Here is a 21,561-nt window from a genome sequence, read left to right on the forward strand (position 1 = left end):
GCCACCATCGGTGACGTCACAGCACTCGAGCACGCTCCGCATCTGATGGATGTTCGAAAAAATGGACCGCCCCTTGATGCCGCAAGTTTGGTGGTCTCCAACAATTTCCTTGATGACGCCTTGAAGTCTCGCAGCTAAAATCTTCATAAAGATCTTGTAATCAATGTTTGTTAGTGATATCGGTCTATAGGATGACACAAATCTGAGTTTGTCTGTTTGATCACTCTTAGGGATTAGTATTGTGTGCGCTTTTCCAAAAGATGGGGGCAATAATTTCTTCTCGTACGCGTCATTGAATACGTCTGCTAACAATGGGGCCAGTTCTCTTTTGAAAGCCTTATATAACCCCGCACAGAGTCCATCAGGCCCAGGCGACTTGCCCGAGTTCAAATCGCCGATTGCCTTTTCAACTTCGTTCTCGGTAATGTTGCCTTCCAATCGTTCTTTAGCGTCATCTCCCAGTCTCGGCATCCGCTGAATAAAATCGGCTTTGAAACTCTCTACATTCGCTGCCTTAAATGCAAAGAGCGACTGGTAGTACTGACAGAAGGCGCGTCCTATGCTTTCGTTGTCGTCAACAAGAACCCCGTTCATTAAAATCTTATCCACATGGTTTCGCCGTCCGTGCGCCTTCTCGAGTCCAAGCGCCCTTTTTGTGGGCGTCTCCCCCGCCGCTAATACATCTGCTCGTGCTCGCACGATGGCACCTTGATAACGTTCTTTATCGAACTGTTCAAGCTTTTCCTTCACGCTCCGCACATCGTCTTTGTACAGACCAGGCTCTCGTCACTCCAGCGTTATCAGCTGCTGAAGTAGTGTTCGCAAAGCCTTTTCTTTATATTCCCTCTCAAATTTGAGGCAGCTTGACCTTTCTAAGGCTTTCATTTTAACTTTTTGTTTGAAACATTCCCACTTTTCAGCTATTGTTTCAGCTTCATCTTTGCGTATTTCATCAATGGCATTCCGTACTGCCTTTACAAAAGATTCATCATTTAATAACGAGGCATTCATTTTCCACATCTCCCAATTAAACGCATGTTTCCGTTTCCCTATACCGACATTACATATTACGAGACAGTGATCTGAGAACGATACGGGTACTACAGAATAACCGTGGCATCTTGGAATTGTATCCAGCGAAATGTAGATTCGGTCCAACCGCGCATGGCTACTGCCCTGAAAACGTGTAAATGTCACGTCACGCCCCCCTTCCAGACAATCAAAAACGTCATCTAGTTCATTTTCACTAATTAGTTTTGACAAGACTTCACTGCTTCTGTCACGCACACCGGCATTATTGGCTCTGTCACTAGCGCTCATTACACAATTGAAGTCTCCTAAGAGCATAACGCGCTTATCGCATCGAACATACTGCGAAAGGTTCAAAAAGAAACGGGCACGCTCTTCTACTGAATTGGGCGCATATACGCATATGACACGGTACTGAAACTCGCACAAAACAATATCGCAAAAAACAATCCTTCCAGATTGACAAGAAAAGGTACTTTGAATCTGCAGTCCAGGCAGTTTCTTCACAAAAAGAATGCACCCCCCAGCCGTGCCTAACGCATGGCTTACCACCGCAAAATACCTAGACGTGAAACGGCGCACCATGCTCCCGGTCTCCTCCTCCCCGTCAACCTTAGTTTCCTGGACGGCTAGTACGTCGACGTCGTGGTCAGTAACCAACCGTAGGACTTGACTTTGCCTACGACTAGCCGCCAACCCTCTCACGTTTAAAGTGGCAATATTAAGGGACGGTATCTGAGCCATGTTGAGCTAAAGAGAAAAGTAGGCCCGGAGCATGGTGCTTACCGTTCACGACTAGCCCTCGGCTAGCCGCCTCCGGGACCTCCCGGTTTCCCGGCGTTGTTTGTGGGCGGCACTTTGTCCGCAGGCTTTCTCTCAGGTGGGACATTCGGCTTTGGTTTTAAGCTCGTGCGCCTCCCAAGGGGTGTCTTTGTCGGCGGCCCTTCGCTGGTGCTGGTCGCGCCGTCGTTGCGGTCCTTAGTCTGGTCATGGGGGCGCTTGACTGGCGCACCAAGAGTCGAAGTCCGGTCGCCGTCGAGGACGGCCTCCTCCTGCTGCATTGCCGTCGCATCGTTGTCGGGCGGGTCCTCACTACTGCTCCGCGTAGGCTGGCCCTCAGCGGTCGCGCCCTGCACCGTCCCACTCGGCTTCACGGTAGTTTCAGCCACCTTGCTGACCACGCCCAAAGCCGTCGTCCCACTGGCTGTCGCTGTCGAGACCGTGTCTAGCGTTCCTTTAGCAGCGTCCTCCGCTTCGGCCACGTCCATGACGTGCTCTTCCGCAACTTCACTAGCTACTGGGCCTGTTACGGTGGCATAAGATCTTACGCAGTCCTCGTTGACGTGGCCGAAACGTCTGCATAAGGTACATCGGGGGACTCTGCACTCACGGCGGACGTGTCCCGTGCCGTGGCAGCGCAGGCACTGCATCGGTCGACCGGGCACGACGACCAAGGCCAACTCTCCGCCGATGCGTATCTGATGTGGCAGGTCCTCCACTTTCATGCCGCTTTTCAATTTGAGAATGACGGTCCTGGTGGTTGAGGTCTTCGTTGTCATGCCTTCGACGCGCCATCGCTCCCGGCTCACCTCCTCCACCTTGCCGAAGGCCGCGAATGCCGTCCGAACGTCCTCGTCGGCCACGCCGTACAGCAGCCAGTGAAGCCTTAGCTTCACCTGCTGATCCTGCGGGTCAACGATGACGCACCGTCGTCCCTTCACTTGGAGTTCCTTGAGGTCCAGAAGCCTTTTTGTGGCACTCGCATCACTGAAGGTCACTGCCCAGACGTGGTTGATCTGGTACGCCCCTATGCATACCACATCAGGCAGCAAGCCCGTCGGCAGAAGGGCGTCCCGGAAATCTTCCACCTTGTACGGTCTCGCACGTACATCACCGTGCAAAAAGACGGTATTAATCACCAATTGACCTTTGGGCAGTTGCGGCAAAATAAAGGCATAATCCTTGTCGTCGTTTAGCCTGTTTCCGCGGCCTAAAGTGGCCGCTGTCGCTGCTCCACTGGAGCCCATGACTCTGCTGACCGCTCAGCTCGGCTGCCGGAAGCAGAATGACCAATTGCGCCACTGGGGATTGAGTGCAGCAGAAACCTAAGTGAGCATATATCAGGTAAAAATGGAATGATAAATTGGCGTGCGTATGAGCACTTTTTTTTTTCGAATGTCGAATATAAAAGAACATTCCCCAGGTGAGGCTCGAACTCACAACCCCGGCATGGCTCACGAGAACTGTTCTATAAGTACCGTGCGCTAACCAATTGCGCCACTGGGGATTGAGTGCAGCAGAAACCTAAATGAGCATATATCGGGTAAAAATGGAATGATAAATTGGCGTGCGTATGAGCACTTTTTTTTTTCGAATGTCGAATATAAAAGAACATTCCCCAGGTGAGGCTCGAACTCACAACTCCGGCATGGCTCACGAGAACTGTTCTATAAGTACCGTGCGCTAACAAATTGCGCCACTGGGGATTGAGTGCAGCAGACACCTAAATGAGCATATATCGGGTAAAAATGGAATGATAAATTGGCGTGCGTATGAGCACTTTCTTTTTTCGAATGTCGAATATAAAAGAACATTCCCCAGGTGAGGCTCGAACTCACAACCCCGGCATGGCTCACGAGAACTGTTCTATAAGTACCGTGCGCTAACCAATTGCGCCACTGGGGATTGAGTGCAGCAGAAACCTAAGTGAGCATATATCAGGTAAAAATGGAATGATAAATTGGCGTGCGTATGAGCACTTTTTTTTTCGAATGTCGAATATAAAAGAACATTCCCCAGGTGAGGCTCGAACTCACAACCCCGGCATGGCTCACGAGAACTGTTCTATAAGTACCGTGCGCTAACCAATTGCGCCACTGGGGATTGTTAGAATCGCACCGCTGGCACGAGTTGTTGGGGTCTCGGTGCTGACGCCCGTTATTGCCAATGGGTCGCAAGCCCCAAGGGTAGCGTTGGCCTGGCGGCCTGGGGCACTGGAAGCATCCGAAGGTCCCGGCAAAGCAAGAGAAGACTGGTAACAGAACAACTTGTTTATTCTAACATAGCAAAAGAGCGGCCGGTCAGGTCGACCGAAGTGGAGAGACGGGAGAGCACGTAACTCAACAGTACAAATCGGAGCCTCTCTCCTGGCGTCCGGGGGCAGCTGCTCTTATAATCTCGGCGTCGCGGTCCAAAAGGGAAGGTCATGGGATGAAGGTCACGGGATGAAGGTCACGGGACGGCGGAGCATGAGCCCACGACGGCGCGCACGGTCGAGCCGAGAGACCTGCTGAACCGAGTGCAGTGACGCATCGCCAACCCGCCCACACGACGGCGCGCACGGTTGAGCCGAGAGACCTCCAGGCTCCTCATTCGGGGAACTCCGCTCCCCGGCTGCCGCGCTTTGACAAGCGAGGGCACACACACACACACGCACACACGAAGACACGTGGCACTGAAACACGCCTGGACACGCTTGGCGGGGAGGCGTTGCGGCGGCGTCGCACGTGCCAAAATGTCCGCCGCTTTGAACGAAGCCCCGGCGTCCGTTGCATCCGCGCCGGCATTACCGCGCGTTGTAGGCGAAACGTAACAGACCGCCCCGCCGGGGGAAGGAGATCCCGATGGTCAGGGGACTGCATCCGCTGTCCGGAGGGATGTCGCTCGATGATGCTCATAACCGAAGTCGGGCGTCCTTTGGCGTTTCTTGAGCGCAGCGCACAGAGAAGGCCTCGTTCTCACGTTCAGGTGCACACAGGACACTGCAAAGTGACTTCGGGAGAGTCGACATTTTTGTTCTCGTTTCCGGCAAGCGTTAGAACTACGCCGAAAGTCAACCGCTCAGTCAGCAAGCACGGCACAACCCTCACTAAGCCCTGCCAGGCTCTTTCCCCTTTTATGCTGCTGCCTAGTTCCTTACAGTAGTTTAGCAGCACTCAGAACGCGTCCACAAATCGGAAAAATTGCACTAAAAAGCACATCATCACTTTGAAACACTACACAAAAGCAATAGGTTAAAAATCCTGCCTCAGGAAGAAAAACATCAGTAACAAGCAATTTTGAGGCTGATTCCCACGTTAGGGGCTTCGACTTAAGCCATCGGCGTTACCGTTGAGACTCCCCTTTTTGTAACGCACCTCAAAGGAATATTGTTGCAAAGCGAGGCTCCAGCGCAGGAGGCGGCCATTTTTGGGAGAGATGGTCTGCAGCCATTGGAGAGGGCAGTGATCCGTCTCAATGATAAACCTCGAGCCAGCTAGGTAACATGACAATTTCTGAACGGCCCACACGATACACGCACACTCTTTTTCGGTGGCGCTATACGCCTGCTCACGACTCGTCAGCTTACGACTAGCATACAGGACGGGGTGTTCTACTTCTCCATTTTCCCGTTGGCACAGTACAACGCCCATGCCTCGCTCACTAGCATCACACTGAACAACGAACCCTTTTGTGTAGTCGGGCGATCGTAGCACAGGCTGGCTTGTTAGGGCGCTCTTTAGGGCGCTAAAAGCTCTTTCCTTTGTCTCATCCCAGACGACTGTTTGCGGCTCTGTCTTTCTTAGAGCATCCGTCAAGGGAGCCGCGATATCAGAGTACCTGGGGATGTACCTCTGATAGTAGCCGGCGACACCTAAGAACGACCGAATATCGGTCTTCGTGCGCGGTTGCGGGAAGTCTCGCACAGCGGCCACCTTTATTTCAGAGGGGCGGCGACGACCCCGACCAATCACGTGTCCGAGGTAGACAACCTCGGCCTGTGCTAACTGGCACTTGGGAGCCTTGACTGTCAAGCCCGCATCGCGCAGGCGGGTTAGCACTGCCCGCAAGTGCGCCATATGCTCAGGCCAGGATGCGGAGAATATCGCTACGTCGTCTAGATACGGTAAAGCGAATTCTTGCTGTCCCCGCAACACTTTATCCATGAGGCTTGAAAAGCAGTATGGCGCGTTCTTCAAACCAAAACTCAAAACTTTAGGACGGAATGTCCCCATTGGTGAAATGAACGCCGCATACCTACTAGCCTCTTCTGTAAGTGGAACCTGCCAATAACCCCTGACAAGATCTAGGGTGGAAATAAACTGAGCGCTACTCACTCTCTCAAGGCGCTCCTCGATGTTAGGGATCGGATAAATTTGATCCTTAGTGATGGAATTAAGCCTGCGGTAGTCGACGCAAGGACGAGGTTCCTTGCCCGGTACCTCAACTAAAATCAAAGGGGAGGTATAATCACTCTCACCCGCTTCAATCACACCGAGCTGTAGCATTTTCTTTACCTCAGCCTCCATAATATCGCTCTGGCGGGGTGACACCCGGTACGCCTTGGATCGTACTGGCTCTGGGGAGGTAAGTTCTATGTCATGAGTAAGGACAGAAGTCCTACCAGGCCTCTCAGAGAACAGACCTTGAAACTCTTGTAAGAGCTGGTGTAGTTCGGTTTTCTGCTCAGGCGACAGCGATGCTTTACTTATTAAGTCACTAATGACTTGATCGGTGTCTTTCCTGTTCGTCACTGAGCCTAGTCCCGGAAGCTCGACCGGAAGCTCTTCTAACTTTCCCGCATCGGGAATTTCCTCTCCAGTATCTGGTGCCTTTAACGCTACAGGCTCAATTTTATCCCGTTCGGGCGTGCTCTGAATACCAGCTTGCTGCGCCTCTGACCCTTTCTCATCGTTCAACAACGTCGGCCCCGCAACTACCGCCTTTGCAGCGAGCTCCCGAACCTTCGATCTGGTTAAGGCCTGAACGCTAGCCTCACCAAACAAAAGCCCCTTCTCGCGCAGGAGGTGATCGGACCTGTTCGAAAATAGGTACGGGTACTGGGGGGGCAGCATAGATGACACTGCGGCCTCCGTCTCAAGTGCTCCGAAAGGTCCTTCAATAAGCACTTTTGCTACCGGCAGACACACGCTATGAGCTTCCACTGCTTGCTTGATCCATGCGCACTCGCCCGTGAACATATCGGGTTCTACGTAAGAGGGGTGAACTACATCCATTGTAGCTGCGGAATCGCGAAGCACTCGGCACTCTTTCCCGTTCACGAGGAGGTCTCGCATGTAAGGCTCGAGAAGCTTCATGTTCTCGTCAGTGCTGCATATAGACAAAAACACGACTTGTGTTTTTGTTTCTGGACACTGCGCCGAAAAGTGACCCGGCTTCTGGCACGTATAACAAACGCGCGCTTGCCTCGTCTCGAACCGCTTTCTGCGTTCGGCTTCGGTTGCCGCCGTCTCCGTACGTTCGGTCGGACTGCTTTCACTCGCATCCGAACTACGTGTGTCCCCCTTTGCTCTCATGGGCGTGAACTTCGGCCTCTCAAACTTGGAGCCAAATTCACCCTTTTGACCGTCCTTAGCTCCACGAGCCCGACGCGTCACAAACTCCTCGGCTAACTCAGCGGCTCTAGCCACCGTACTAACGTCTGGCCTATCCAAGACCCAGTACCGCACGTTCTCAGGTAACCGACTATAAAACTGTTCTAGCCCGAAACACTGCAGAACTTTCTCGTGGTCACCAAACGCTTTCTCTTCTTTGAGCCACTCCTGCATGTTTGACATAAGCCTGTACGCAAACTCTGTATATGACTCACTTCTGCCTTTCTCGTTTTCCCGAAACTTCCGACGGAACACCTCCGCTGACAGCCGGTACTTTTTTAGCAGACTCGATTTCACTTTGTCGAAATCCTCTGCCTCCTCTCTCTCCAAGCGAGCGACTACGTCGGCCGCCTCGCCGGGTAGCAAAGTGAGCAAGCGCTGTGGCCACGTTTCCCGAGAGAACCCCTGCTTCTCGCACGTTCGCTCAAAGTTAACCAGGAACAAACCAATGTCCTCTCCAAGCTTAAACGGCCGCATCAGGTCAGTCATTTTGAAATATACTCGTTCTCCTGCACCGTGTGCCTGACTTCCATTACGAGCGCGTTCCATCTCTAACTCGAGACGCTTCATTTCCAAAGCGTGTTGACGGTCGCGCTCTCTTTCTTTCTCTTGTTGCTCTCGTTCTATCTGTTCTTTACGTTCCTGCTCCTGTCTTTTTGCCGTCTCCCTCTCCTCAATGGTCTCAAGGCATTCCGACAGCTCGTCATCCTCAGCTTCTAACTCAAGAATAGCCCTTAGCTGTTCTGGTTTTCTGAGTTTGTCTGAGACATCCAGACCCAACTCTCTTGCAAGCTCCAGCAATTTCGGTTTGCGCAACGACTTCAAATCCATGGCTGCTCTGAATGCTGCTTTCTCTACTGCCTACTATTGTCTTGCCGCAAACTAACCCGGTAGCAACGACAACCACAATTACCAGCTCTGTTTCTGACACTAACAAAAGCCTGGCAAAACTCAGAAGAAGAAAGTCCCGCACTCACCAAACCTCGCAGCCAAGAATTCCGCGCAGTCGTTCCGCTGCAGGCAACCAGTCATCACACAGGGCTCGTTGCGCTGCTCCCGGATGGTCGTTGTGCTGCTCAGCATACAGTCAACCGCATCTCTTCGCTGCTGGCCTCCGTTGTCGCGATCTCACCGCTGGCAACCAGATGTTGGAATCGCACCGCTGGCACGAGTTGTTGGGGTCTCGGTGCTGACGCCCGTTATTGCCAATGGGTCGCAAGCCCCAAGGGTAGCGTTGGCCTGGCGGCCTGGGGCACTGGAAGCATCCGAAGGTCCCGGCAAAGCAAGAGAAGACTGGTAACAGAACAACTTGTTTATTCTAACATAGCAAAAGAGCGGCCGGTCAGGTCGACCGAAGTGGAGAGACGGGAGAGCACGTAACTCAACAGTACAAATCGGAGCCTCTCTCCTGGCGTCCGGGGGCAGCTGCTCTTATACTCTCGGCGTCGCGGTCCAAAAGGGAAGGTCACGGGATGAAGGTCACGGGACGGCGGAGCATGAGCCCACGACGGCGCGCACGGTCGAGCCGAGAGACCTGCTGAACCGAGTGCAGTGACGCATCGCCAACCCGCCCACACGACGGCGCGCACGGTTGAGCCGAGAGACCTCCAGGCTCCTCATTCGGGGAACTCCGCTCCCCGGCTGCCGCGCTTTGACAAGCGAGGGCACACACACACACACGCACACACGAAGACACGTGGCACTGAAACACGCCTGGACACGCTTGGCGGGGAGGCGTTGCGGCGGCGTCGCACGTGCCAAAATGTCCGCCGCTTTGAACGAAGCCCCGGCGTCCGTTGCATCCGCGCCGGCATTACCGCGCGTTGTAGGCGAAACGTAACAGGATTGAGTGCAGCAGAAACCTAAATGAGCATATATCGGGTAAAAATGGAATGATAAATTGGCGTGCGTATGAGCACTTTTTTTTTTTCGAATGTCGAATATAAAAGAACATTCCCCAGGTGAGGCTCGAACTCACAACTCCGGCATGGCTCACGAGAACTGTTCTATAAGTACCGTGCGCTAACAAATTGCGCCACTGGGGATTGAGTGCAGCAGAAACCTAAATGAGCATATATCGGGTAAAAATGGAATGATAAATTGGCGTGCGTATGAGCACTTTCTTTTTTCGAATGTCGAATATAAAAGAACATTCCCCAGGTGAGGCTCGAACTCACAACCCCGGCATGGCTCACGAGAACTGTTCTATAAGTACCGTGCGCTAACCAATTGCGCCACTGGGGATTGAGTGCAGCAGAAACCTAAATGAGCATATATCGGGTAAAAATGGAATGATAAATTGGCGTGCGTATGAGCACTTTCTTTTTTCGAATGTCGAATATAAAAGAACATTCCCCAGGTGAGGCTCGAACTCACAACTCCGGCATGGCTCACGAGAACTGTTCTATAAGTACCGTGCGCTAACCAATTGCGCCACTGGGGATTGAGTGCAGCAGAAACCTAAGCGAGCATATATCAGGTAAAAATGGAATGATAAATTGGCGTGCGTATGAGCACTTTTTTTTTTCGAATGTCGAATATAAAAGAACATTCCCCAGGTGAGGCTCGAACTCACAACCCCGGCATGGCTCACGAGAACTGTTTTATAAGTACCGTGCGCTAACCAATTGCGCCACTGGGGATTGAGTGCAGCAGAAACCTAAGTGAGCATATATCAGGTAAAAATGAGGTAAAAATGGAATGATAAATTGGCGTGCGTATGAGCACTTTTTTTTTTCAAATGTCGAATATAAAAGAACATTCCCCAGGTGAGGCTCGAACTCACAACCCCGGCATGGCTCACGAGAACTGTTCTATAAGTACCGTGCGCTAACCAATTGCGCCACTGGGGATTTTTTTTTTCTTTTTTTTTTTTATTTAATGCCGGTCTTTGACATAACACAGAAAATACACGCATCTCACAAATGCAAAACAGCGAAAAAAAATTACAATAATGCCATCCGTCCGTATAGGACCGGCGTTGTCAAATTAAAATTCCTTCATGGCTGTGAGAGGTTCTAGCCTCGACAGCCAATCCGGTGCACATTCTTGCATTTTCTGTACATCAAGAAACCGCGACATACATTCTCTGAAATATATATGAACCGGCCGTGCGTCGGGATCGCAGTGGTACCCAGCCATTCGAGACCGCCATATACAGTGGAGGGCATTCACCATAATGAAGTCATATGGGATGCCATCTTCATCCTTAATAGGCAGATACCTGATCCCTTGGGGGTTTACAGGTAATTCTTTCTTCAGGGTTCGCTTCAAGACGTCCCAGAAGAACACAGCAGCCCAGCAGTGCAAGAACACATGATCTATGGTTTCGGGCTTCTTGCAGATCAAGCAGTGAGAACCCCAAGGTACGAGACAGCCTCGTTCTTCCATAAAAGTCTTCACGGACAGGGTTCCAGTGTGGAGCCTAAAAAAGAAGGATTTTACCCCTGGTGGCACCTGCATGCGTTTAACCCGTTTAAGGACGTCCTGTCCTGGCCCTCCACTGTACATGGCTCTGTATAACGGCACTGGGAAAACAATGTCGCACACATCTTTATACAGCGTTTTCCTTTTCACTTGACACAAGTAATCACTTGAAAAACGAACAGTAAGAAAACGCACACTGTCTACCACTTCCTTAAAATAGCCACGAAGTCTTCCGGTTATGCCGGCCGTACTGACAACATGTGCCGGCAATGCGTCGGTCAATCTGTGCTGGCATACGGTGCGCAGAAAAGGATCGCGCACATCGCGGAAAAACAAAAATCGGTTTACTAGTTGTCGAACAAAAAGATGCGCCAAACCCACACCCCCGTCCTTCACTCTTCTGAACAAATTTGTTCGACTGCACCTTTCCCAGGTTGAACCCCAGATGAACACCGCAAACACTCTGTGCAGCCTTTGCACATTTACTCTAGAACAATATAACGCTTGTATAACGTAGTATAACTTGGCGACTAAAAAGATGTTACAAACTGTCGCTCTTGCAAATACAGACAGGTTAGTAGCTTTCCATTTGTCTACTTTTTCTTTAATTTCACTCGTTTGCTTCCTCCAATATTCATCACTGCTATTGTAACTATCTAGGGGAACACCTAGATACCTCATCGGAGTTCTCACCCAGCTCACACTCGCGAAATAGTCCGGTGCGGAAAGCCAGTCCCCGTGCCACAGTCCGAGGGATTTGCTCCAATTTACTCTGCTACCAGACACTTCACAGAAATGATTTACTACAGTTATTGCTTCGGTTACGCTTGGTTTATCTATGCAACACACTGCAATGTCGTCTGCATACGCCAATAGCTTCACTTCTGTCGCTGCCAATCTAAAACCATGTATTTTGTCATTTTCATTGATTGCCACGCACATGGCCTCTATATAAATAGCAAACAGAAGTGGGCTGAGGGGACAGCCTTGGCGCACTGAACGCATAATGTTAATGGGGGCCCCCAATGACTTATTAACAATTAATCTGGTTGTGCAATTCTTGTACGCCAAGGCCACGCCCTCAGTGATGATGGAACCGACATTAACGTGATCCAAGATGGTAAACAAAATAACATGCGCGACACAATCGAAAGCTTTCTCTAGATCGAGCTGAAGAACCGCAACGCCACCTCCGTTGACGTCACAGCACTCGAGAACACATCGCATCTTATGAATGTTAGAAAAAATAGTTCGCCCTCTGATGCCACAAGTTTGATGGTCTCCGACTATTTCTTTGATGACGCCTTGGAGTCTAGTAGCTAAAATCTTCATAAATATCTTGTAATCAACATTTGTTAGTGTTATTGGCCTATAGAACGACACTAATTTTAGTTTATCTATTTGATCGCTCTTAGGTATTAGTATGGTGTGCGCTTTTCCAAAGGAAGGGGGCAAACATTTCTGCTGATACGCGTCATTTAATACCTCTGCCAACAATGGCGCCAATTCTCTCTTAAACGCCTTATACCACCCAGCGCAGAGGCCATCAGGTCCAGGCGACTTTCCAAGGTTCAAATCGTCGATTGCCTTTTCTACTTCCCCCTCAGTTATTTTGGCTTCTAATCGTTCTTTGGTATCATCACTTATTCGCGGCATGAGATTAAGAAAATCCGCTTTAAAACCCCCTACATTCGCTGCCCGAAATGCAAAGAGTGACTGGTAGTACTCGAAGAAGGCGCTCCCAATGCTCTCACTGTCTTCAACGACAGTCCCGTTCAATAGAATTTTATCGATGTGGTTTCGCCGTCCGTGCGCCTTCTCAAGACCCAGCGCCCTTTTCGTGGGCGTCTCCCCTGCCACTAGTGCATCTGCTCGCGCACGCACGATAGCGCCTTGATAACGCTCTTTGTCGAACTTTTCAAGTTTTTCCTTGATGTTTCGCACGTCGTCTTTGTACGTACCAGGCTCTCTACACTCAAGCGTTATCAGCTGCTCAAGCAGTCTTCTTAAGCCCTTTTCTTTTATTTCCCTCTCGAATTTTAGGCAACTCGATCTTTCTATGGCTTTAATTTTAACCTTCTGTTTAAAACATTCCCACTTCTCCGCTATTGTTTCCGTTGCATCATCGAATACTTCGTTAACCGCATCCCTTACTGCTTTTACAAACCGCTGATCATTTAGTAACAAGGCATTCATTTTCCATAGATCCCAATTAAAAGCATGTTTCGTTTTCACTACACCTATGTGACATTTTACGAGGCAGTGGTCCGAAAAGGACACGGGCACTACACAATAACTGTGGCATCTTGGAATCATGTCCAACGACAGGTACATTCGATCCAGTCGTGCATGACTTCTACCCTGAAAACGAGTAAAAGTCACTTCACGCCCCCCTTCCAGACACTCGAAAACATCGTCAAGTTCATTTTCCCCTATTAGATTTGATAATACGCTACTGCTTTTGTCGCGCACACCTGCATTATTCACTCGGTCTCTGGCATTCAACACACAATTAAAGTCCCCTAACAAAATAACGCGCTTATCACAGCGGACGTGCTTAGAAAGGTTAGAAAAAAAGGAGACACGCTCTTCGACTGAATTCGGAGCGTAGACGCATATGACACGGAATTCAGCATTACATATCACGACATCGCAAAAAACAATCCTTCCAGATTCACAGGAATATACACTTTGAATCTGCAGTCCAGGCAGCTTCTTGACAAACAGAATGCACCCCCCGGACGTGCCTACCGCATGACTAACCACCGCAAAATATCTGTGCGTGAATCGTCGCACCATGCTCCCGGTCTGCTCCTCTCCATCAACCTTAGTCTCTTGGACGGCTAGTACGTCTAAGTTGTGGTCAGTGACCAACCGTAGGACCTGACTTTGCCTACGACTAGCCGCCAAGCCTCGCACGTTCAATGTGGCAATAATAAGGGACGGTATTTCAGCTATTTTCAGCTAGCGAGAAAAGCAGGCCCGGAGCATGGTGCTTACCGTTCACGACTAGCCCTCGGCTAGCCGTCTCCGGGACCTCCCGGCTTGTTTGTGTCGTCAAGCGTGGCCGTTTTGGCCACAGGCTTCTTTCCAGGTGGTACATTGGGTTTTGGCTTGTAGCCCATCCGCCTTCCTTGAGGCGCCTTCGTCGGCGGCCCCTCGCTGGTGCTGGTGGCACCGCCGTCCTTGTCCTTGGTCTCGTCGTGGGGGCGCTTGACTGGGGCACCAATAATCGCGGTCCGCTCGCCGTCATTGTCTTCCTTGTCCTGCAGCATTGCTGTCGTGTCGTTGTCGGGTGCGTCTTCGTTAACGCCCCCCGTAGCAAGGCTCACTGCAGGCAGGACCTGTACCGGTTTGCCCGTTTTCTCGGCAGCCTCAGCCACCGTGCCTTCAGCGCCAGCGGTAGATGACCCTCCAAGTGTGGCTGCCGAAACCAAGTCTCCAGTTCCTTTGGCGGCGTCCTCCGTCTCAACCACGTCCATGACGTGCTCCTCAGCAACGTCAGTCGCTGCTGGTCCTGTCACGGCGGCGTAGGATTTGACGCAGTCAGCGTCAACGTGGCCGAAACGTCTGCACCTGGAACAGCGTGGGACTTTACACTCTCGGCGGACGTGCCCCGTGCCTTGGCAGCGCAGGCACTGCATGGGTCGACCGGGCACAACCACCAAGGCCAACTCTCCGCCGATGCGGACCTGATGAGGAAGGTCCTCAACTTTGACGCCGTTCTTTAGCTTGAGGAGCACCGTCCTGGTGGTCGACGTCTTGCTTCCCATGCCTTCGACTCGCCACCGCTCCCGGCTCACCTCTTCCACCTTGCCGAAAGCCGCGAACGCTGTCCGGACGTCCTCGTCAGCCACTCCGTACAACAGCCAGTGAAGCCTAAGCTTCACCTGCTGGTCCTGCGGGTCCACGATGACGCATCGTCGTCCCTTCACTTGCAGGTCCTTTAGGGAAACCAGTCTTTTCGTCGCCGTCGCATCATTCAGGGTCACCGCCCAGACGTGGTTTATCTGGTACGCCCCTATGCATACCACGTCCGGCAGGAGGCCCGTCGGCAGTAGGGCGTCCCTGAAATCTTCGACCTTGTATGGTCTCGCACGCACATCACCGTGCAAAAACACGGTGTTAATCGCAACTCGTCCTTTTGGCAGTTGAGGCAAAATGAACGGATATTCCTTATCATCTTCTGTAATCCTGTTTCCGCGACCAAAAGTGGCCGCTGTCGCTGCCCCGGAAGAGGCCATGACCCTACGATCCGAACAGCTCGGCTGCCGGATGCAGAATGCGCCACTGGGGATTGAGTGCAGCAGAAACCTAAGTGAGCATATATCAGGTAAAAATGGAATGATAAATTGGCGTGCGTATGAGCACTTTTTTTTTTCGAATGTCGAATATAAAAGAACATTCCCCAGGTGAGGCTCGAACTCACAACCCCGGCATGGCTCACGAGAACTGTTTTATAAGTACCGTGCGCTAACCGATTGCGCCACTGGGGATTGAGTGCAGCAGAAACCTAAGTGAGCATATATCAGGTAAAAATGGAATGATAAATTGGCGTGCGTTTGAGCACTTTTTTTTTTCGAATGTCGAATATAAAAGAACATTCCCCAGGTGAGGCTCGAACTCACAACCCCGGCATGGCTCACGAGAACTGTTCTATAAGTACCGTGCGCTAACCAATTGCGCCACTGGGGATTGAGTGCAGCAGAAACCTAAATGAGCATATATCGGGTAAAAATGGAATGATAAATTTGCGTGCGTATGAGCACTTTTTTTTTTCGAATGTCGAATATAAAACAACATTCCCCAGGTGAGGCTCGAACTCACAACCCCGGCATGGCTCACGAGAACTGTTCTATAAGTACCGTGCGCTAACCAATTGCGCCACTGGGGATTGAGTGCAGCAGAAACCTAAATGAGCATATATCGGGTAAAAATGGAATGATAAATTGGCGTGCGTATGAGCACTTTTTTTTTTTCGAATGTCGAATATAAAAGAACATTCCCCAGGTGAGGCTCGAACTCACAACCCCGGCATGGCTCACGAGAACTGTTTTATAAGTACCGTGCGCTAACCGATTGCGCCACTGGGGATTTTTTTTTTTTATTTAATGCCGGTCTTTGACATAACACAGAAAATACACGCATCTCACAAATGGAAAACAGCGAAAAAAAATTACAATAATGCCATCCGTCCGTATAGGACCGGCGTTGTCAAATTAAAATTCCTTCATGGCTGTGAGAGGTTCTAGCCTCGACAGCCAATCCGGTGCACATTCTTGCATTTTCTGTACATCAAGAAACCGCGACATACATTCTCTGAAATATATATGAACCGGCCGTGCGTCGGGATCGCAGTGGTACCCAGCCATTCGAGACCGCCATATACAGTGGAGGGCATTCACCATAATGAAGTCATATGGGATGCCATCTTCATCCTTAATAGGCAGATACCTGATCCCTTGGGGGTTTACAGGTAATTCTTTCTTCAGGGTTCGCTTCAAGACGTCCCAGAAGAACACAGCAGCCCAGCAGTGCAAGAACACATGATCTATGGTTTCGGGCTTCTTGCAGATCAAGCAGTGAGAACCCCAAGGTACGAGACAGCCTCGTTCTTCCATAAAAGTCTTCACGGACAGGGTTCCAGTGTGGAGCCTAAAAAAGAAGGATTTTACCCCTGGTGGCACCTGCATGCGTTTAACCCGTTTAAGGACGTCCTGTCCTGGCCCTCCACTGTACATGGCTCTGTATAACGGCACTGGGAAAACAATGTCGCACACATCTTTATACAGCGTTTTCCTTTTCACTTGACACAAGTAATCACTTGAAAAACGAACAGTAAGAAAACGCACACTGTCTACCACTTCCTTAAAATAGCCACGAAGTCTTCCGGTTATGCCGGCCGTACTGACAACATGTGCCGGCAATGCGTCGGTCAATCTGTGCTGACATACGGTGCGCAGGAAAGGATCGCGCACGTCGCGGAAAAACAAAAATCGGTTTACTAGTTGTCGAACGAAAAGATGCGCCAAACCCACACCCCCGTCCTTCACTCTTCTGAACAAATTTGTTCGACTGCACCTTTCCCAGGTTGAACCCCGTATGAAAACCGCAAACACTCTGTGCAGCCTTTGCAGATTTACTCTGGAACAATACAGCGCTTGCATAACGTAGTATAACTTGGCGATTAAAAAGATGTTACAAACTGTCGCTCTTGCAAAAACAGACAGGTTAGTACCTTTCCATTTGTCGGCTTTTTCTTTCATGTCACTTGTTTGGGTCCTCCAATATTCATCACTGCTATTGTAACTGTCTAGGGGAACACCGAGATACTTCGTCGGAGTTTTCACCCAGCTCACACTCGCGAAACAGTCCGGTGCGGAAAGCCAGTCCCCGTGCCACAGCCCGAGGGATTTGCTCCAGTTTGCTCTGCTACCCGTGAATTCACAAAAATGGTTTACTAGAGATATTGCTTCGGTTACGCTTTGTTTATCTATGCAACACACTGCAATGTCGTCTGCATGCGCCAGTAGCTTCACTTCTGTCGCTGCCAGTCTAAAACCACGTATTTATTCATTTACATTGATTGCCACACACATGGCCTCTATATAAATAGCAAACAGAAGTGGGCTGAGGGGACAGCCTTGGCGCACTGAACGCATAATGTTAATGGGGGCCCCCAGTGACTTATTAACAGTTAATCTGGTTGTGCAATTTTGTACGCCAAGGCTACGCCCTCAGTGATGATGGAACCGACATTAACGTGATCCAAGGTGGTAAACAAAATAACATGAGCGACACAATCGAAAGCTTTCACGAGATCGAGCTGAAGAACTGCAACGCCGCCTCCGGTGACGTCACAGGACTCCAGCACACATCGCATCTTAAGGATGTTAGAAAAAATAGTTCGCCCTCTGATGCCACAAGTTTGATGGTCTCCGACTATTTCCTTGATGACGCCTTGGAGTCTGGTAGCTAAAATCTTCATAAATACCTTGTAATCAGCATTTGTTAGTGGTATTGGCCTATAGAATGACACTAACTTTAGTTTATCTATTTGATCGCTCTTAAGTATTAGTATGGTACGCGCTTTTCCAAAGGAAGGGGGAAAACATTTCTGCTGATACGCGTCATTTATTACCTCTGCCAGCACTGGAGCCAATTCTCTCTTAAACGCCTTATACCACCCAGCGCCGAGGCCATCAGGTCCAGGTGACTTTCCCGGGTTCAAATCGCCGATTGCCTTTTCGACTTCCCCCTCGGTTATTTTGGCTTCTAATCGTTCTTTCAAATCATCACTTATTCGCGACATGCGATTAAGAAAATTCGCTTTAAAACCCTCTACATTCCCTTCCTGATATGCAAAGAGCGACTGGTAGTACTCGACAAAGGCGCACCCGATGCTCTCACTGTCTTCAACGACAGCCCCGTTCATTAGAATTTTATCGATGTGCTTTCGCCGTCCGTGCGCCTTCTCTAGACCAAGCGCCCTATTAGTGGGCGTCTCCCCTGCCGCTAGTGCTTCTGCTCGCGCACGCACGATGGCACCTTGATAACGCTCTTTGTCGAACTGTTCAAGTTTTTCCTTGATGTATCGCACGTCGTCTTTGTACGTACCAGGCTCTCTACACTCAAGCGTTATCAGCTGCTCAAGCAGTCTTCTGAAGCCATTTTCTTTCAATTCCCTTTCGAATTTCATGCAATTCGATCTTTCTATGGCTTTAATTTTAACCTTCTGTTTAAGACATTCCCACTTCTCTGTTATTGTTTCCGTTGAATCATGGAATATTTCATTAACCGCAACTCTTACTGCTTTTACAAACCCCTGTTCATTTAGTAACAAGGCATTCATTTTCAGCAGATCCCAATTAAAAGCATGTTTTCACTACAGCTATGTGACATTTTACAAGGCAGTGGTCCGAAAACGACACGGGCACTACACAATAACTATGGCATCTTGGAATCATGTCCAACGACATGTACATTCGATCCAGTCGTGCATGACTACTGCCCTGAAAACGAGTAAAAGTCACTTTCCGCCCCCCTTCCAGACACTCGAAAACATCGTCAAGTTCATTTTCCCCCATTAGTTTTGATAATACGCTACAGCTTTTGTCTCGCACACCGGCATTATTCACTCTGTCTCTGGCATTCAGCCCACAATTAACGTCCCCTAACAACATAACACGCTTCTCACAACTAACATACTTAGAAAGGTTCGAAAAAAACAAGACACGCTCCTCCATTGAATTCGGAGCGTACACACATAGGACGCGGAATTCAATACCACAGATCAAAACATCACGAAAAACATTCCTTCCAGATTCGCAGGAAAATACACTTTGAATCTGCAGCCCAGGCAGCTTCTTAACAAACGGAATGCACCCCCCGGACGTGCCTACCGCATGGCTAACCACCGCAAAATATCTGTGCGTGAATCGTCGCACCATGTTCCCGGTCTGCTCCTCTCCGTCAACCTTAGTCTCTTGGACGGCTAGTACGTCTATGTTGTGGTCAGTGACCAACCGTAGTACCTGACTTTGCCTACGAGTAGCCGCCAACCCTCGCACGTTCAATGTGGCAACAATAAGGGACGGTATTTCAGCCATTTTCAACCAGCGGGAAAAGCAGGCCCGGAGCCGTTCACGACTAGCCCTCGGCTAGCCGCCTCCGGGACCTCCCGGCTTGTTGGTGTCGTTAAGCGATGGCGTTTTGCCCACAGGTTTCTTTTCAGGTGGTAGATTCGGCTTTGGCTTGTAGCCCATCCGCCTTCCTTGAAGCGCCTTGATCGGCGGCCCCTTGCTGGTGCTCGTCGCACCACCGTCCCTTTCTTTGGTCTCGTCGTGGGGGCGCTTGACTGGGGCACCGAGAGTCATAGTCCGCTCACCGTCGTTGACGTCCTTGTCCTGCAGCCTTGCCGTCGTGTCATTGTCGGGCGCCTCTTTGTTAACGCCCCCCGTAGCACGGCTCATTGCAGGGAGGTCCTGTACCGGCTTGCCCGCCTTCTAGGCAGTCTCAGCCACTGAGCCGTCCGCGCCGGCGGTCGATGACCCGCTGAGTGTCCCTGTCGAAACCACGTCTCCCGTTCCCTTGGCGGCGTCCTCCGTCTCGACCACGTCCATGACGTGCTCTGTAGCAAGGTCACTCGCTGCTGGTCCTGTCACGGCGGCGTAGGATTTGACGCAATCAGCGTCAACGTGGCCGAAACGTCTGCACCTGGAACAGCGGGGGACTTTACACTCTCGGCGGACGTGCCCCGTGCCTTGGCAGCGCAGGCACTGAATGGGTAGACCGGGAACGACCACCAAGGCCAACTCTCCACCGACGCGAACCTGATGAGGAAGGTCCTCCACTTTGACGCCGCTTTTCAGCTTGAGGAGCACAGTCCTTGTGGTCGAAGTCTTGTCGCCCATGCCATGGACGCGCCACCTTTCCCGGCTTACCTCCTCCACCTTGCCGAAAGCCGCGAATGCTGTCCGGACGTCCTCGTCGGCAACGCCGTACAGCAGCCAGTGAAGCCGAAGCTTCACCTGCTGGACCTGCGGGTTCACGATGACGCACCGTCGTCCCTTCACTTGCAGTTCTTTGAAGGCCATAAGGCGTTTCGTCGCAGTGGCATCAGTCAGGGTCACCGCCCAGGCGTGGTTTATCTGGTACGCCCCTATGCATACCACGTCCGGCAGCAGTCCCGTCGGCAGTAGGGCGTCTCTAAAATCTTCGACCTTATAGGCTCTGGCACGTACATCACCGTGTAAAAACACGGTGTTAAATGCCACTCGTCCTTTCGGAAGATGAGGCAAAATAAACGGATACTCCTTATCGTCGTCGGTGATCCTGTTTCCGCGACCAAAAGTGGCCGCTGCCGCGGCCCCGGACGAGGCCATGACCCTACGATCCGAACAGCTCGGCTGCCGGATGCAGAATGAGCGCCACTGGGCATTGAGTGCAGCCGAAACCGTAGTGAGCATATATGGGGTAACAATGGAATGATAAACTGGCTTGTGCATGAGGACTTTTTTCTCGAACGTCGAATATAAAAGAATGTTCCCCAGGTGAGGCTCGAACTCACAACCCCGGCATGGCTCACGAGAACTGTCGTATAAGTACCGTGCGCTAACCAATTGCGCCACTGGGGATTGAGTGCAGCCGAAACCTTAGTGAGCATATATCGGGTAACAATGGAATGATAAATTGGCGTGTGTATGCGGTGTTTTTTCTCGAATGTCGGATATAAAAGAATATTGCCCAGGTGACGCTCGAACTCAAAACCCCGGCATGGCTCACGAGAACTGTTTCATAAGTACCGTGCGCTAACCAATTGCGCTATACTGGGAATTGAGTGCAGCAGAAACCTAAGGGAGCATATATCGGGTTACAGTGGAGAGATAAGTTGGCGTGCGTATGAGGACTTTTTTCTCGAATATAAAAGTATGTTCCCCAGGTGAGGCTCGAATTCACAACCCCGGCATGGCTCACGAGAACTGTCGTATAAGTACCGTGCGCTAACCAATTGCGCCACTGGGGATTTTTTTTTCTTTATTGCCGGTACTTTCACCTAGCAAACACAAAGGGCATCGTTTTTTAAAACAATGTAAGCGATACATAATTATGTGCGCATGCATGTTCTGCGGTCACTCACGTTGTGGCTGGCCATGTCAGGTTTAAAATTCATTTAATGTTGCGAGGGGCTCGATCCTCGCCAGCCAATCCAGAGGACATTCTTGGTCTTTAA

At 50.6% G+C, this 21,561-nt stretch overlaps 13 non-coding genes across 13 annotated transcripts; all 13 read right to left on the bottom strand.

Moving 5' to 3' along the window:
* Positions 1 to 3,224: 3,224 nt before the first annotated feature.
* On the bottom strand, positions 3,225 to 3,316 carry TRNAI-UAU (transfer RNA isoleucine (anticodon UAU)). Its single transcript is given in 2 exon segments — positions 3,225 to 3,260; positions 3,279 to 3,316. It is a non-coding gene; the product is annotated as a tRNA-Ile (tRNA).
* Positions 3,317 to 3,622: 306 nt separating this feature from the next.
* TRNAI-UAU (transfer RNA isoleucine (anticodon UAU)) lies at positions 3,623 to 3,714 on the bottom strand. Its single transcript is given in 2 exon segments — positions 3,623 to 3,658; positions 3,677 to 3,714. It is a non-coding gene; the product is annotated as a tRNA-Ile (tRNA).
* Positions 3,715 to 3,820: 106 nt separating this feature from the next.
* On the bottom strand, positions 3,821 to 3,912 carry TRNAI-UAU (transfer RNA isoleucine (anticodon UAU)). Its single transcript is given in 2 exon segments — positions 3,821 to 3,856; positions 3,875 to 3,912. It is a non-coding gene; the product is annotated as a tRNA-Ile (tRNA).
* A 5,643-nt stretch (positions 3,913 to 9,555) lies between these two features.
* Positions 9,556 to 9,647, bottom strand: TRNAI-UAU (transfer RNA isoleucine (anticodon UAU)). The gene is given in 2 exon segments: positions 9,556 to 9,591; positions 9,610 to 9,647. It is a non-coding gene; the product is annotated as a tRNA-Ile (tRNA).
* Positions 9,648 to 9,754: 107 nt separating this feature from the next.
* Positions 9,755 to 9,846, bottom strand: TRNAI-UAU (transfer RNA isoleucine (anticodon UAU)). Its single transcript is given in 2 exon segments — positions 9,755 to 9,790; positions 9,809 to 9,846. It is a non-coding gene; the product is annotated as a tRNA-Ile (tRNA).
* Positions 9,847 to 9,953: 107 nt separating this feature from the next.
* Positions 9,954 to 10,045, bottom strand: TRNAI-UAU (transfer RNA isoleucine (anticodon UAU)). The gene is given in 2 exon segments: positions 9,954 to 9,989; positions 10,008 to 10,045. It is a non-coding gene; the product is annotated as a tRNA-Ile (tRNA).
* A 118-nt stretch (positions 10,046 to 10,163) lies between these two features.
* TRNAI-UAU (transfer RNA isoleucine (anticodon UAU)) lies at positions 10,164 to 10,255 on the bottom strand. Its single transcript is given in 2 exon segments — positions 10,164 to 10,199; positions 10,218 to 10,255. It is a non-coding gene; the product is annotated as a tRNA-Ile (tRNA).
* Positions 10,256 to 15,233: 4,978 nt separating this feature from the next.
* Positions 15,234 to 15,325, bottom strand: TRNAI-UAU (transfer RNA isoleucine (anticodon UAU)). The gene is given in 2 exon segments: positions 15,234 to 15,269; positions 15,288 to 15,325. It is a non-coding gene; the product is annotated as a tRNA-Ile (tRNA).
* Positions 15,326 to 15,432: 107 nt separating this feature from the next.
* TRNAI-UAU (transfer RNA isoleucine (anticodon UAU)) lies at positions 15,433 to 15,524 on the bottom strand. The gene is given in 2 exon segments: positions 15,433 to 15,468; positions 15,487 to 15,524. It is a non-coding gene; the product is annotated as a tRNA-Ile (tRNA).
* Positions 15,525 to 15,631: 107 nt separating this feature from the next.
* TRNAI-UAU (transfer RNA isoleucine (anticodon UAU)) lies at positions 15,632 to 15,723 on the bottom strand. Its single transcript is given in 2 exon segments — positions 15,632 to 15,667; positions 15,686 to 15,723. It is a non-coding gene; the product is annotated as a tRNA-Ile (tRNA).
* Positions 15,724 to 15,831: 108 nt separating this feature from the next.
* On the bottom strand, positions 15,832 to 15,923 carry TRNAI-UAU (transfer RNA isoleucine (anticodon UAU)). Its single transcript is given in 2 exon segments — positions 15,832 to 15,867; positions 15,886 to 15,923. It is a non-coding gene; the product is annotated as a tRNA-Ile (tRNA).
* Positions 15,924 to 20,873: 4,950 nt separating this feature from the next.
* Positions 20,874 to 20,965, bottom strand: TRNAI-UAU (transfer RNA isoleucine (anticodon UAU)). Its single transcript is given in 2 exon segments — positions 20,874 to 20,909; positions 20,928 to 20,965. It is a non-coding gene; the product is annotated as a tRNA-Ile (tRNA).
* A 297-nt stretch (positions 20,966 to 21,262) lies between these two features.
* On the bottom strand, positions 21,263 to 21,354 carry TRNAI-UAU (transfer RNA isoleucine (anticodon UAU)). Its single transcript is given in 2 exon segments — positions 21,263 to 21,298; positions 21,317 to 21,354. It is a non-coding gene; the product is annotated as a tRNA-Ile (tRNA).
* Positions 21,355 to 21,561: the final 207 nt, after the last annotated feature.

The sequence above is a fragment of the Dermacentor andersoni genome, chromosome 8, assembly GCF_023375885.2.
Source record: "Dermacentor andersoni chromosome 8, qqDerAnde1_hic_scaffold, whole genome shotgun sequence".
NCBI classification, from domain to species: domain Eukaryota; kingdom Metazoa; phylum Arthropoda; class Arachnida; order Ixodida; family Ixodidae; genus Dermacentor; species Dermacentor andersoni.